The sequence below is a fragment of the Ylistrum balloti genome, unplaced genomic scaffold (assembly GCF_031769215.1).
Source record: "Ylistrum balloti isolate Yb309-2 unplaced genomic scaffold, AGI_CSIRO_Ybal_v1 Utg369598, whole genome shotgun sequence".
Classification (NCBI taxonomy): Eukaryota; Metazoa; Mollusca; class Bivalvia; order Pectinida; family Pectinidae; genus Ylistrum; species Ylistrum balloti.
The window spans coordinates 626,897-640,000 of NW_026781880.1; the positions used below are offsets into that span (position 1 = coordinate 626,897).

Below are 13,104 nucleotides of genomic sequence, written 5' to 3' on the forward strand. Positions count from 1 at the left end.
TCCGATGTACGATTAATAAAAAACGATTAAGATAAAAAAGGCGATGTCCGATGTACGTAAAAAAGGCGATGTCCGATGTACGATTACGATAAAAAAGGCGATGTCCGATGTACGATTACGATAAAAAAGGCGATGGATTACGATAAAAAAGGCGATGTCCGATGTACGATTACGATAAAAAAGGCGATGTCCGATGTACGATGTACGATTACGATAAAAAAGGCGATGTCCGATGTACGATTACGATAAAAAAGGCGATGTCCGATGTCCGATGTACGATTACGATAAAAAAGGCGATGTCCGATGTACGATTACGATAAAAAAGGCGATGTCCGATGTCCGATGTACGATTACGATAAAAAAGGCGATGTCCGATGTACGATTACGATAAAAAAGGCGATGTCCGATGTCCGATGTACGATTACGATAAAAAAGGCGATGTCCGATGTACGATTACGATAAAAAAGGCGATGTCCGATGTACGATTACGATAAAAAAGGCGATGTCCGATGTACGATACGATAAAAAAAGGCGATGTACGATTACGATAAAAAAGGCGATGTCCGATGTACGATTACGATAAAAAAGGCGATGTCCGATGTACGATTACGATAAAAAAGGCGATGTCCGATGTCCGATGTCCGATTACGATAAAAAAGGCGATGTCCGATGTACGATTACGATAAAAAAGGCGATGTCCGATGTACGATTACGATAAAAAAGGCGATGTCCGATGTACGATTACGATAAAAAAGGCGATGTCCGATGTACGATTACGATAAAAAAGGCGATGCGATGTACGATTACGATAAAAAAGGCGATGTCCGATGTACGATTACGATAAAAAAGGCGATGTCCGATGTACGATTACGATAAAAAAGGCGATGTCCGATGTACGATTACGATAAAAAAGGCGATGTCCGATGTACGATTACGATAAAAAAGGCGATGTCCGATGTACGATTACGATAAAAAACGATTACGATTACGATAAAAAAGGCGATGTCCGATGTACGATTACGATAAAAAAGGCGATGTCCGATGTACGATTACGATAAAAAAGGCGATGTCCGATGTACGATTACGATAAAAAAGGCGATGTCCGATGGTACGATTACGATAAAAAAGGCGATGTCCGATGGTACGATTACGATAAAAAAGGCGATGTCCGATGTACGATTACGATAAAAAAGGCGATGTCCGATGTCCGATTACGATAAAAAAGGCGATGTCCGATGGTATTTTAAAACTTTTATTTACTTTTAGAAAATGATGAAACATGTTTTATCAATGTTAACATATGTACCATGTACTCTTGTTGTCCAGGATGATATACATAAAGTACTTGTGATGAACTCTGAGAACCAAAACTGATGTGTAGGTAAACTTGATAAAATTGTGCACGCTATTCACGGCATTATATTAATATATCTTAAATTTACACGCAGAAGTTCGTATCAAGCTTTTCCCCCGCTGGCTTCGGTTCTGATTTATTTAGAATAAAAGTCTCAATACGCGCAGTCTCGCGGAGAACAACGGTACTACGTAAGTTAATTCCTAGAAAGAGACATAATTGTTCCTGTATACAATTACATCAGTATCAATTATCAGTATTCAATATCACAATGCAAAATAGAAAAAAAATACTTACATGTACTTCTTCAGAGAAGAAATAAAAATGCTTGTTTACCAAATATCCACATATCACCACAGTTCAACAAATTACAAGATTCAATCAACTTTTCTCTGTAAATGTAACGCGCTAGGCATGCATTGTTAACACTTAAAGACGTGCTACTGAGTGCCTCTCATATCGAGAATATTATCTCGACCAGCCTCTGTTACTTATAACCAGGCCTAACTGAGCGATAATGCTATCGAACGCCGATTAATATACTGTAATAGCTGGCAGCACTACACAGGCTAGATGAAATAAACTATTAATATATTATATAGTTAGGTAAGCCTATATCGTTATATAGCAATAATAAGTGACACCTATGTTCAATATTCAATAGACCTCCTTTCCAATTAAGTTACTATAATATAACTGACATTACCCTGTAATAATCACACCCACTACAGTAATCAACCTTTATCAACAACGCCCACTGTTTAGCACATAACTTCCAATATCCACCCAGATTGTTGTACTCGAACTTGTGTCATAGTAACAATAACCTCACTCATAGAGTGATAGAATGTAGGCTGACAAACGTTTGGTTTATCACAAAAATAACCTGGTTTAAGAACTAGTTAGCGCAGAAATATAGAAATATATAATGGAAAACGTGTTCGATTACCGTAAATATAAATATAGAACAAGAAAATAATATATATTCTAACAGATAAAATAATGTTTGCAGAATTTATCGTCTTGGCAATGATCTAGGTTATTTCAGGACAGGGTTTCAAATTAACAGCTGGTGGAAACATCACCGAAAATAATGCGGGACGCCCGTTACACCTGAGCAATTCAGTGAGGAAAAGAGGCGAATACCACCAACACGACAGGACAGGACAGCCCATGAGACATGAGAAACTAAAACCGTCTGGTGTAGGGATCGAACTGTACACCTCGGATGTTTTCGATTGTCGTAAACTCGCTCCTCTAACGATATCTCTACCCCCGTACATAGCATAATAGCAAAAATGATTAAATTTTTACATTAGCTTGATGTCGTCTGGAAAATATTTTAAAATATGAGTTTGTCTGGATGCATGTTATCGGTCTATCGAACTGTCAACATGTTCGTGTTCAATATTGTAATATCAGACTGTTTCACAATGCTAAAAACAAGTCTGTCCTTTGATCAGATGGCTCGACTTCCATTACAAGGATGTACACTACGGGGTGTGACTAAAACACGGAATGGCCACGGATCGTAACAGAACGGAATCACCAACTGACTCAAAACAAAAATAATTTTACCTGATGATATATTTACTTTCTATCCTGCTGTTGGTGTAACAGTATCAAATGCCCTAAGCCAAGCCTTTGAGAATTTTCTTACTCAATCCTATAGTTAAAAAAACGAAGGGCGCTGTCGGTTTTAAAACTGAACAGTTCCTTTAGCATGTGAAAGGGACAAGCGACGACGTCCTGTTTGCACACAGTTTTCCTGTGTGCTAACAAAGAACACATTCTCCGCGAACAATACTGAGAAACTGGGACATGATACAATAAAAGTATGATAAACATGTATATATTGAAGACATTTCAAAACAATAGAAAACGTACACGATAAAAACGGTTAACGTAAACTACATGTAGAGGATATTAAACTCTCGTTTTCTGATTTAAAGACTTTTGCAAAACTAACGAGAAAAAGATAGAAGAAAATTATTAAAAAAAAAACATAAAAAACAAAACAAAAAAAAAGAAAGAAAAAAATAAGAAATAATAAAAAATGAAAAATTAAAATGAGACGTATATGTTGGCTATGAAATTTGCAAAAACTGATTAAGTTCAAAAGAAAAGTAGAGTGACATTAATGAAAACATCACTCCTACCGACGTTTATATAAAAGCTACCGGCCGCCTACTGGCGTTCCTAAAATGCATCGGGCGTGGTATATTTATGATATTTACATTTACCGTTTGAAGCAAATCTAGACTATTTCAACGATAGGTTTTGGTCCATGTGATCCCACCAACCGAAATGTCCTGAAGAAACATGTAACATGGTCAAATTTTTCGATTTAGTTGTATGGGGCTAGCAACGCAACATCGGTCAAATTAGATCAATCTTCAGTCAAAACTTTCCTACCGGTATGGTTGGTCTTGAACTCGATCTTCAAAGTTTCTACAATTATTTTGTAAATATCCACTCCTTAGATAAAATTGACTGTCTCATAAAAATTAGAAAGTCTCACAGAGCAATAAAGTCCAATAGCAATAGACTGTACACAAGACTATCTATATACCTGAACAAAGGCGCCTGATATAGGTTCAGCGAATCACAAAGACTTCTTGTAAACGTTTCAACTCCTTGGTCCAAAATTACTTCCATCGAATATATCTCATAGACTACATCGAAATTTTACCAGAACGTGTTTTTGTTAACCTTTTCCCTCCATCGATCCCATTCAGTAAGATATCGTGCTAGGAATATGCCTATTTAACTCGCAATGAAATTTCTTACATTCTCCAATTTCTCATCGTAATTAGGAAAGAACTGTGTTCTCCTTAAGGAATGGCACGTGATTAAAGTTGAAAGCATAAGAATTAATGAGGTATGTACGCTAATACATTGTTTTAGATTTTTTATCAATATCTTTTACATACATTCTCTACTATTATGATCTCCTTTACTTACCATCATTTGTTTCTAAAGCTTCGTATTGTGCTTTCAAGTTTTGTGTCTTTTCATCCTAAAGCAATCTGATTACATGCACGTGGAACTGAACTATGATAAATGTTCTGTACTGCTCATTTTATGTTGCACACTTAGAACAAATGCATGTGCAACACACACGCGCACATCATGTATTCGAATCAGCGACGTTACGTAATGCGATTGGTGAAGAATCTAATTCAGGTCGTGACATCATCAGATCTGGGACATTAAGTGATCAGTGAATTCCGTAGTATCAGTGTCAAAGCTGTGACATGCTACCTTCATGTCAAGGAGCTGATTAAGCCCTATGTTTTGACCTGTATTATATAACGGAGATTATATCAAATACAAAATTTATATATAATACATTATAGTCTCAGGCAAATTAATAAAATTACAAAAGTGAAATCTCAGTTATGTCCTTTGATGAAGTCGTTATATATAATATAGATCTGACAGTCAGTAAAACACGTACGATATATATTATAGATCTGACAGTCATACACGTACGATATATACTGTAGATCTGACAGTACTACACGTACGATATATACTGTAGATCTGACAGTAATACACGTACGATATATACTGTAGATCTGACAGTACTACACGTACGATATATACTGTAGATCTGTCAGTACTACACGTACGATATATACTGTAGATCTGACAGTACTACACGTACGATATATACTGTAGACCTGACAGTAATACACGTACGATATATACTGTAGATCTGACAGTACTACACGTACGATATATACTGTAGATCTGACAGTAATACACGTAGATATATACTGTAGATCTGTAATACACGATATATACTGATATATACTGATATATAGTATATCTGACAGACAGTAATACACGTACGATATATATATATACAGTAATACACGTACGATATATACTGTAGACAGTAATACACGTACGATATATACTGTAGATCTGACAGACAGTAATACACGTACGATATATACTGTATATCTGACAGACAGTAATACACGTACGATATATACTGTAGATCTGACAGTACTACACGTACGATATATACTGTAGATCTGACAGTAATACACGTACGATATATACTGTATATCTGACAGACAGTAATACACGTACGATATATACTGTAGATCTGACAGACAGTAATACACGTACGATATATACTGTAGACCTGACAGTAATACACGTACAATATATACTGTAGATCTGACAGACAGTAATACACGTGACATCGCCACTACACACTTCTATTGATTTTAGGTTTCTTGAACAGTGTCGTTCTTATCATGTAGTTCAGGTAACACTGAAATGTGGGTTTTAGATAAGAATGAATGTATTGCAGTATTTATTTTTATTGACCTTTTCTTACGGTTAAATGTGTAACATATAACTTGTTTAAAGTAAAATTAAATACTTTACATTAAAAAATTACAACATCCGTTTCTTTACTTTTACCCAGATATTTTCGAATGCATCAACACTTACCTACACTATCAGCATTGATCAATATCCGATGTACGTTTCTTGGTCACACGATCCAATAGAATTAATTCCAAACGAAAACAGATATTCCGGACACGATCAGTTTTCATCACTAGAGACCCCCTTCGTGCCCACAGGAAACTTTCTACGCTGTCCTCCCGATAACAGCGGGCAGGCATTGAAAACTCCACACAAACCTATCTTAAGCCTTTAAGCAACTGATTTGCGGACAGGAGTTTCAATGCGAGCTTTTAACACAGCGTGACTGTAAGAAATGTACATATACTAACTCGACAGAGGTAATAACCGGAATGTTTAATTCTACGTAAATGGCATGTAAATCATATGCTAATGAGCGCGCGATTGTGTACATTTCAGTTAACAGACACGCCCACTCGCTGCACTTCCCATTGCCGATGTGTCCTATACAAGCCTATAAAGGTACGTGAACCTTACGTGCGGAAATGGTAGAGAGGTGACAGAACCTAGTTAAGGTCACGTGCTGTGACGGTAATTAATCTTGTCGGTGGACAGAGGGCTATCTAACACCTCCTCCCTCGGGAAATAGATAGTTGTTGAATTATCCATACAACACACACTCTGCATATCCCAAAGTAAACTCCCGGTTAAACATTCTTCAGTAACCTAAGTTCAGTCCCCATAAATCTTGTTTGAGTTTTTGCTTCCTAAATCCCTTTACAAGATTTATTTTGAAACATTCTAGTAACTGTAATACTCTAAAGACACGCTTTTTCCATTCAGATTAGTTTTCATTCTTGTAACCTATTTATTCCGATGCCATTATTCAAGTGACATCTTCCTCAAACAAACATTGCCGACTTTTCGTCGAAAATTCAAGAATGCGATTTTAGATTTTTGAAAATATTTATTTGTCCATCCCACATTTTCTTGTTTCTTTCTTTTTTCAATCTAATATCAAATATGTTTCCTCTAGGAACATCTACAGTATTGTTTTGTGCAGGAAATGTGTATCTATGGCTACTATTGTTGCCTGCTAACGCCTGTTGATATGAAATTTGCAGATAACTGTACACTCACCAGCACTATATAAGGATGTTGCACAGTGACCAGCTCTATATAAGGATGCTGAACAGTGACGAGCTCTATAAAAGGATGCTGTACAGTGACCAGCCCTATCTAAGGGTGCTGTACAAAGACGAGCTCTATCTAAGGATGCTGTACAGTGACCAGCTTTATATAAGGGTTCTGTACAGTGACCAGCTTTATCTAAAGGTGCTGTACAGTGACCAACTCTATCTAAGGGTGCTGTACAGTGACCAGCCCTATCTAAGGTTGCTGTACAGTGATCAACTCTATGTAAGGGTGCTGTACAGTGACCAGCTTTATCTAAGGGTGCTGTACAGTTACCAGTCCTATCTAAGGGTGCTGTACAGTGATCAACTCTATGTAAGGGTGCTGTACAGTGACCAGCTTTATCTAAGGGTGCTGTACAGTGACCAGCCCTATCTAAGGTTGCTGTACAGTGACCAGCTTTATCTAAGGGTGCTGTACAGTGACCAGCTTTATCTAAGGGTGCTGTACAGTGACCAGCCCTATCTAAGGGTGCTTTACAGTGATCAACTCTATGTAAGGGTGCTGTACAGTGACCAGCCCTATCTAAGGATGCTGTACAGTGATCAAGTCTATGTAAGGGTGCTGTACAATGGCCAGCTTTATTTAAGGATGCTGTACAGTGACCAGCTTTATCAAAGGGTGCTGTACAGTGATCAACTATATCTAAGGGTGCTGTACAGTGACCAGCTCTATCTAAGGGTGCTGTACAGTGACCAGCACTATATAAGGGTGCTTTACAGTGACCAGCTCTATGTAAGGGTGCTGTACAGTGACCAGTCCTATCTAAGGGTGCTGTACAGTGATCAACTCTATGTAAGGGTGCTGTACAGTGACCAGCTTTATCTAAGGGTGCTGTACAGTGACCAGCCCTATCTAAGGTTGCTGTACAGTGACCAGCTTTATCTAAGGGTGCTGTACAGTGACCAGCTTTATCTAAGGGTGCTGTACAGTGACCAGCCCTATCTAAAGGGTGCTTTACAGTGATCAACTCTATGTAAGGGTGCTGTACAGTGACCAGCTTTATCTAAGGTTGCTGTACAGTGACCAGCTTTATCTAAGGGTGCTGTACAGTGACCAGCCCTATCTAAGGATGCTGTACAGTGATCAAGTCTATGTAAGGGTGCTGTACAATGGCCAGCTTTATTTAAGGATGCTGTACAGTGACCAGCTTTATCAAAGGGTGCTGTACAGTGATCAACTATATCTAAGGGTGCTGTACAGTGATCAACTCTATGTAAGGGTGCTGTACAGTGACCAGCTTTATCTAAGGGTGCTGTACAGTGACCAGCCCTATCTAAGGTTGCTGTACAGTGACCAGCTTTATCTAAGGGTGCTGTACAGTGACCAGCTTTATCTAAGGGTGCTGTACAGTGACCAGCCCTATCTAAAGGGTGCTTTACAGTGATCAACTCTATGTAAGGGTGCTGTACAGTGACCAGCTTTATCTAAGGTTGCTGTACAGTGACCAGCTTTATCTAAGGGTGCTGTACAGTGACCAGCCCTATCTAAGGATGCTGTACAGTGACCAGCTTTATCTAAGGGTGCTGTACAGTGACCAGCCCTATCTAAGGATGCTGTACAGTGATCAAGCCTATGTAAGGGTGCTGTACAGTGACCAGCTTTATCTAAGGATGCTGTACAGTGACCAGCTTTATCTAAGGGTGCTGTACAGTGACCAGCCCTATCTAAGGGTGCTGTACAGTGACCAGCTCTATCTAAGGGTGCTGTACTGTGACCAGCTCTATACAAGGATGCTGTACAGTGACCAGCTCTAGCTAAGGGTGCGGTACACTGACCAGCTCTATCTAAGGGTGATGTACAGTGACCAGCTATATCTTAGGGACGCCGTCCAGTGTCCAATGAAAACGAACGAAGATATGAACAATAACCTAGTGATTACTTGTATCGGTGTCGTGAATGTCCAGCCATAACCTCGGACATCGTTGTTCAGACAAGTTACCTGTAATTACAGTGGTTATATTGTAGTAACCTGCTACACCCATATAATTGATATTTATTGTATTTATTTCATCTTAACCATCTATTCATATAACTAGAATATATGAAACTATAAATCAAGTTCCTAAAGTAGTTGTGATTTTTATAGTTGTATATGTACAGGTATAAGCGAATGGCTTGTTATCATTATATTGTGCTGCATATGTGCGATATTGAATGTACGGTAAAATCATCGCTAATTATTATTTCATATTGTTACAGGGTTAAGTCTATAATAAATCGGAGAACCCTTTTGAACTGTGTTTGTTGGTGTGTATACAACAAAAAAGGCAACACTACCACACACTAGTTCGTTATTACTGTAGTTAACCCACGTGATGATGCTGTATACGGAATACAGATGTCGGTGTTATCCTAATCGGTTTGATAACGCCACAAGGTCACATGACCAAATTATTTTTTTCAATGCCGTTACGGACTCCGTAACACGCAATACTGCCGCTGGAAACCTATAAATTGAAATCAGTTTTACTTGCCAGCAACACGTTTTTTTCCTAAACACATCCATTGGATACATGCACATTTCTTTGATTAATCATCCTATTCTTCATACGTCATTCTGTGACGTCACAAATGTGATCACATGATCCAGTTGTATTGAAGTGTCCATGTATTTTGACTGAGGATGTACAGGACATGGGGACGTACTACCAGTTGCAGTGATTGTGAGCGTTGTTTTACGTATATTACGCCCATCGGAGTGATATGTGTCGTTGTTAATAGTGTCGATAAAAACTAGAAAATGTCAATAAAACATGGTACAGTACGTGTGACATGCATCCTCGGATCCCGCTGGTAAAATTTGGAAGAAATGTCAACTTGGGATACATGTGTTTTATAACAGTGACATATACTCTCAAGCCAAAGTACCTCCACCTGAGAGAAGATAACAGCTTCATGGAAACAGTGTGAACTGTTAGTAAATCTGTTGACATTTTAAAATCATTCCTTCAACGTGTGTTTATGTCTGGGAATTAAATGATGTGTTCGTATGTTCATGATTATAGAACAAAAATTCTTATAACTCAACCAGTAGAAGATTAGAGTGTGACGTTTCTATGACTACACGGTCACCTTAATCATATAACACAACCAGTAGAAGATTAGAGTGTGACGTTTCTATGACTACACGGTCACCTTAATCATATAACACAACCAGTAGAAGATTAGAGCGTGACGTTTCGATGACTACACAGTCACTTTCATCTTATAACACAACCAGTAGAAGGTTAGAGTGTGACGTTTCTATGACTACACGGTCACCTTAATCTTACAACACAACCAGTAGAAGATTTAAGTGTGACGTTTCGATAAATACACGGTCACCTTCATCTTAAAACACAACTAATAGAATGTTAGAGTGTGACGTTTCTATGACTACACGGTCACCTTAATCATATAACACAACCAGTAGAAGGTTAGAGTGTGACGTTTCGATGACTACACAGTCACCTTCATCTTATAACACAACCAGTAGAAGGTAAGAGTGTGACGTTTCTATGACTACACGGTCACCTTTATCAAACAAATGACCAGTCTGATGGTTAGGAATCGGCTTTTGTTTTCGGCTGTACTATAATTTTATATTTATGTTAGTTCACTAAGGAAGAAAGTAGTGTGATGAGATGACAAAAAAATAAATAAATGTAGAAGTACACAGGATGATGAAAAAAGAGCTAATCTATCGACATTACCAACCTAATGAAAAGTTCGGGAAAGGGGGTTGGTACGGTTCTTGCTTGGTTTCATAGTCCCTTGAATGGCTGTGTTAGTTTGGAATCTTCTGGTAACAGCTGATAACTCTCACTGAACACCATGCAGGAGATCCACAGCATGATACCCCAAGCAATCGTGAAACCGTTGCCCATGGAAACAACCACAACAGGGCAATCCATTAAGTTGTCTCCGTTAGGAACTCAAACCTACCCGGAAGGAGATCGAACCACACACCTCGAATCTCCAGCCGATATTTTATCGACACGGCGATCTCAGGCTATTTGTTAAACGTTCTATGTGATACCCCATTAAACCACGAATTTCCTTTTTATCTTATCATTTTTACACGTATCTCATTACACATAATGCTGTATATCCTTTAGTATCCAGACAACACGAAGTACAACAACAAACAACATAGGTAGGGCTATCGTCGACCAGGAAACAAAGCCTGTTATATTTTGCTGAAGGAGACATATAATAATTTATGCAACAACGGTTTGTGGATTAAAAAATACAACATAAATACTAAACAGATCAGTGATAGTTAAAAATTTATAGAAAACTTGATTTGGCGACTGTGATCGGTTAATCACAGTTCATTATGTGAGTGTACCTAACTCAATATCATTCTACGTGTACCTGTTAACGACAGTATAATTACACCTTAATGTCTATCCTTAATTTTTTCCACGTGATGGTTGTTTACATTAGATTCCCGTGTATAAACAGTTTCTCGTACAGAATCAATTTGAATACCATGGTGCTGAGTTTTGTTTAAATTCAATACAACTGAGACTGCAAATTGTCGTAATTACTGTTAATTAACGTTGATAACACTCCATGACGTGCATATAATTATATATATATATATACAAAAACACAATCCATTATTATACATTGGCGTGAAAGTGTTTTGGCGAAACAAATGTGTTTGTTTAGTAAGTAATTATCATGATAACTATATTTGCTGGCAATGTATTTCAAATATTTGTTTTCAATTCGTTGGCCCGTGGGAGCTTAGTCGGACAGTGTTCGACATTGATACCTTCAGTGAAAAGGCAGAGGGTATGGTTCGATCCCTGTCGGATGGGGGTAATTTATTCATGGAACAGATTGTAAAGGGTTCAGTGAGGCAGCCATCTGCTCCCCCCCTCCCCCCCCCCCACTCCCCACCCCCGACGAGATAGGTATTTATCTTTTTTTTTGTACTTGCTGAAAGTGGAAAGATCAAAATACATGTACAAATGTTTACACACGTGCTGAATTATCTAAATGTTCTAGTTATTTGTTAGAATCAGTTTTCAATTTTCATGCATTTTCATGCGTTTTGCAGAAATGTAACACCTCTTTTAATGCCGTGCCAGCAATCACGCTCTACAATCAAATATTCGCGGAATGATATAAAATTAATCGGATTTATGAAAAAAAGTAATTACTACAAAGATAAAACTACATCAACAGCTTCCCATAATTAATAGGATGTACTTTTAATACATTCTCTTGAAAGAAACTAAATCTCCGATACACAATACACGTAATTAATGTACCCTGTGTGAAGTGTACTTGAAACTATGTACAATTGAATTTATTTTCGTATTCCGGCCAATAAAACATAAAAGATTATCTAGACAACCGGATGAGTAGATCAGGCATGTAATGTTTAATTATTATAAATCAAGAGAAAATATGTGAGCATTCCTTTATGTAGATTAACTAATGACTTTGTTACGCAGATTTTCTCCTCTGTAACTGACGTGTAGATCGCCGTCCATTGCTGTTATGATATTTGTTATCAATGGCTGATCAGTTCAACTACACAAAATCTGTTTGTTTAATGTCCGAGTACGAAACTAACAGGCCTAGTTTTCGTATGGAATCGAAATGTAGAGAAACACTAAGTACCTCTAGTAACTGATAATTTTCTTTATTTTATTGACAACCTGGCATCAAGATGTCTGTTTGCTACAGAACACAACACATGCTACCCCCATTTAGCAGTTAAGTAAGTAATTCAATCAAACGGTTTCAAGAGCAGACGTCAATTTTCACACATTTCCTGCAGGGCTAGCCGTACGAAAACAAACGTGCAGAGTGTCACTCTGTCATATTTTGATTGCAGGTGAGAGGTTGTAAATTCCTTACAGTGTTGGCGAACAGACTTTGAGGTGATTAAGTTTGATCGTTATTCACAGCAGGTAATCTTTGAACAAGGGATGTGTTCCACTTTACTAGCCTTTACATCTGGACGAAATGCAACTATGTGCAGCAGGAGTAAACGAAGGATTTTTCCAAGTTGTAACATTGTATCTCTAACAGTAAAATCTTAATGTCTCGGAGTCTTTGCCAAAATATTACCGTTATACTCACTTGCCAGTAGAATGAATCTCAGCTGAAAAAACAGATACACAATTACATTCAACCGTAATAAGTCTGATATATTTATATAT

The 13,104-nt window shown here is 37.8% G+C and overlaps 1 protein-coding gene across 3 annotated transcripts in view; it reads right to left on the reverse strand.

Moving 5' to 3' along the window:
• Positions 1–13,104, reverse strand: part of LOC132545550 (calcitonin gene-related peptide type 1 receptor-like) — a 109,483-nt gene that overhangs the window by 52,847 nt on the left and 43,532 nt on the right. The window contains exon 1 of one of the 3 annotated variants that reach the window (XM_060209254.1): positions 5,832–6,072. The exons of 1 other annotated variant lie outside the window; for it this stretch is intronic. The gene's annotated coding sequence lies outside the window, so the exon portion shown is untranslated. Of the gene's footprint in view, positions 1–5,827; positions 6,073–13,104 lie in introns of those variants that run through there. One more of the 3 variants, XM_060209238.1, reaches the window with a different exon arrangement.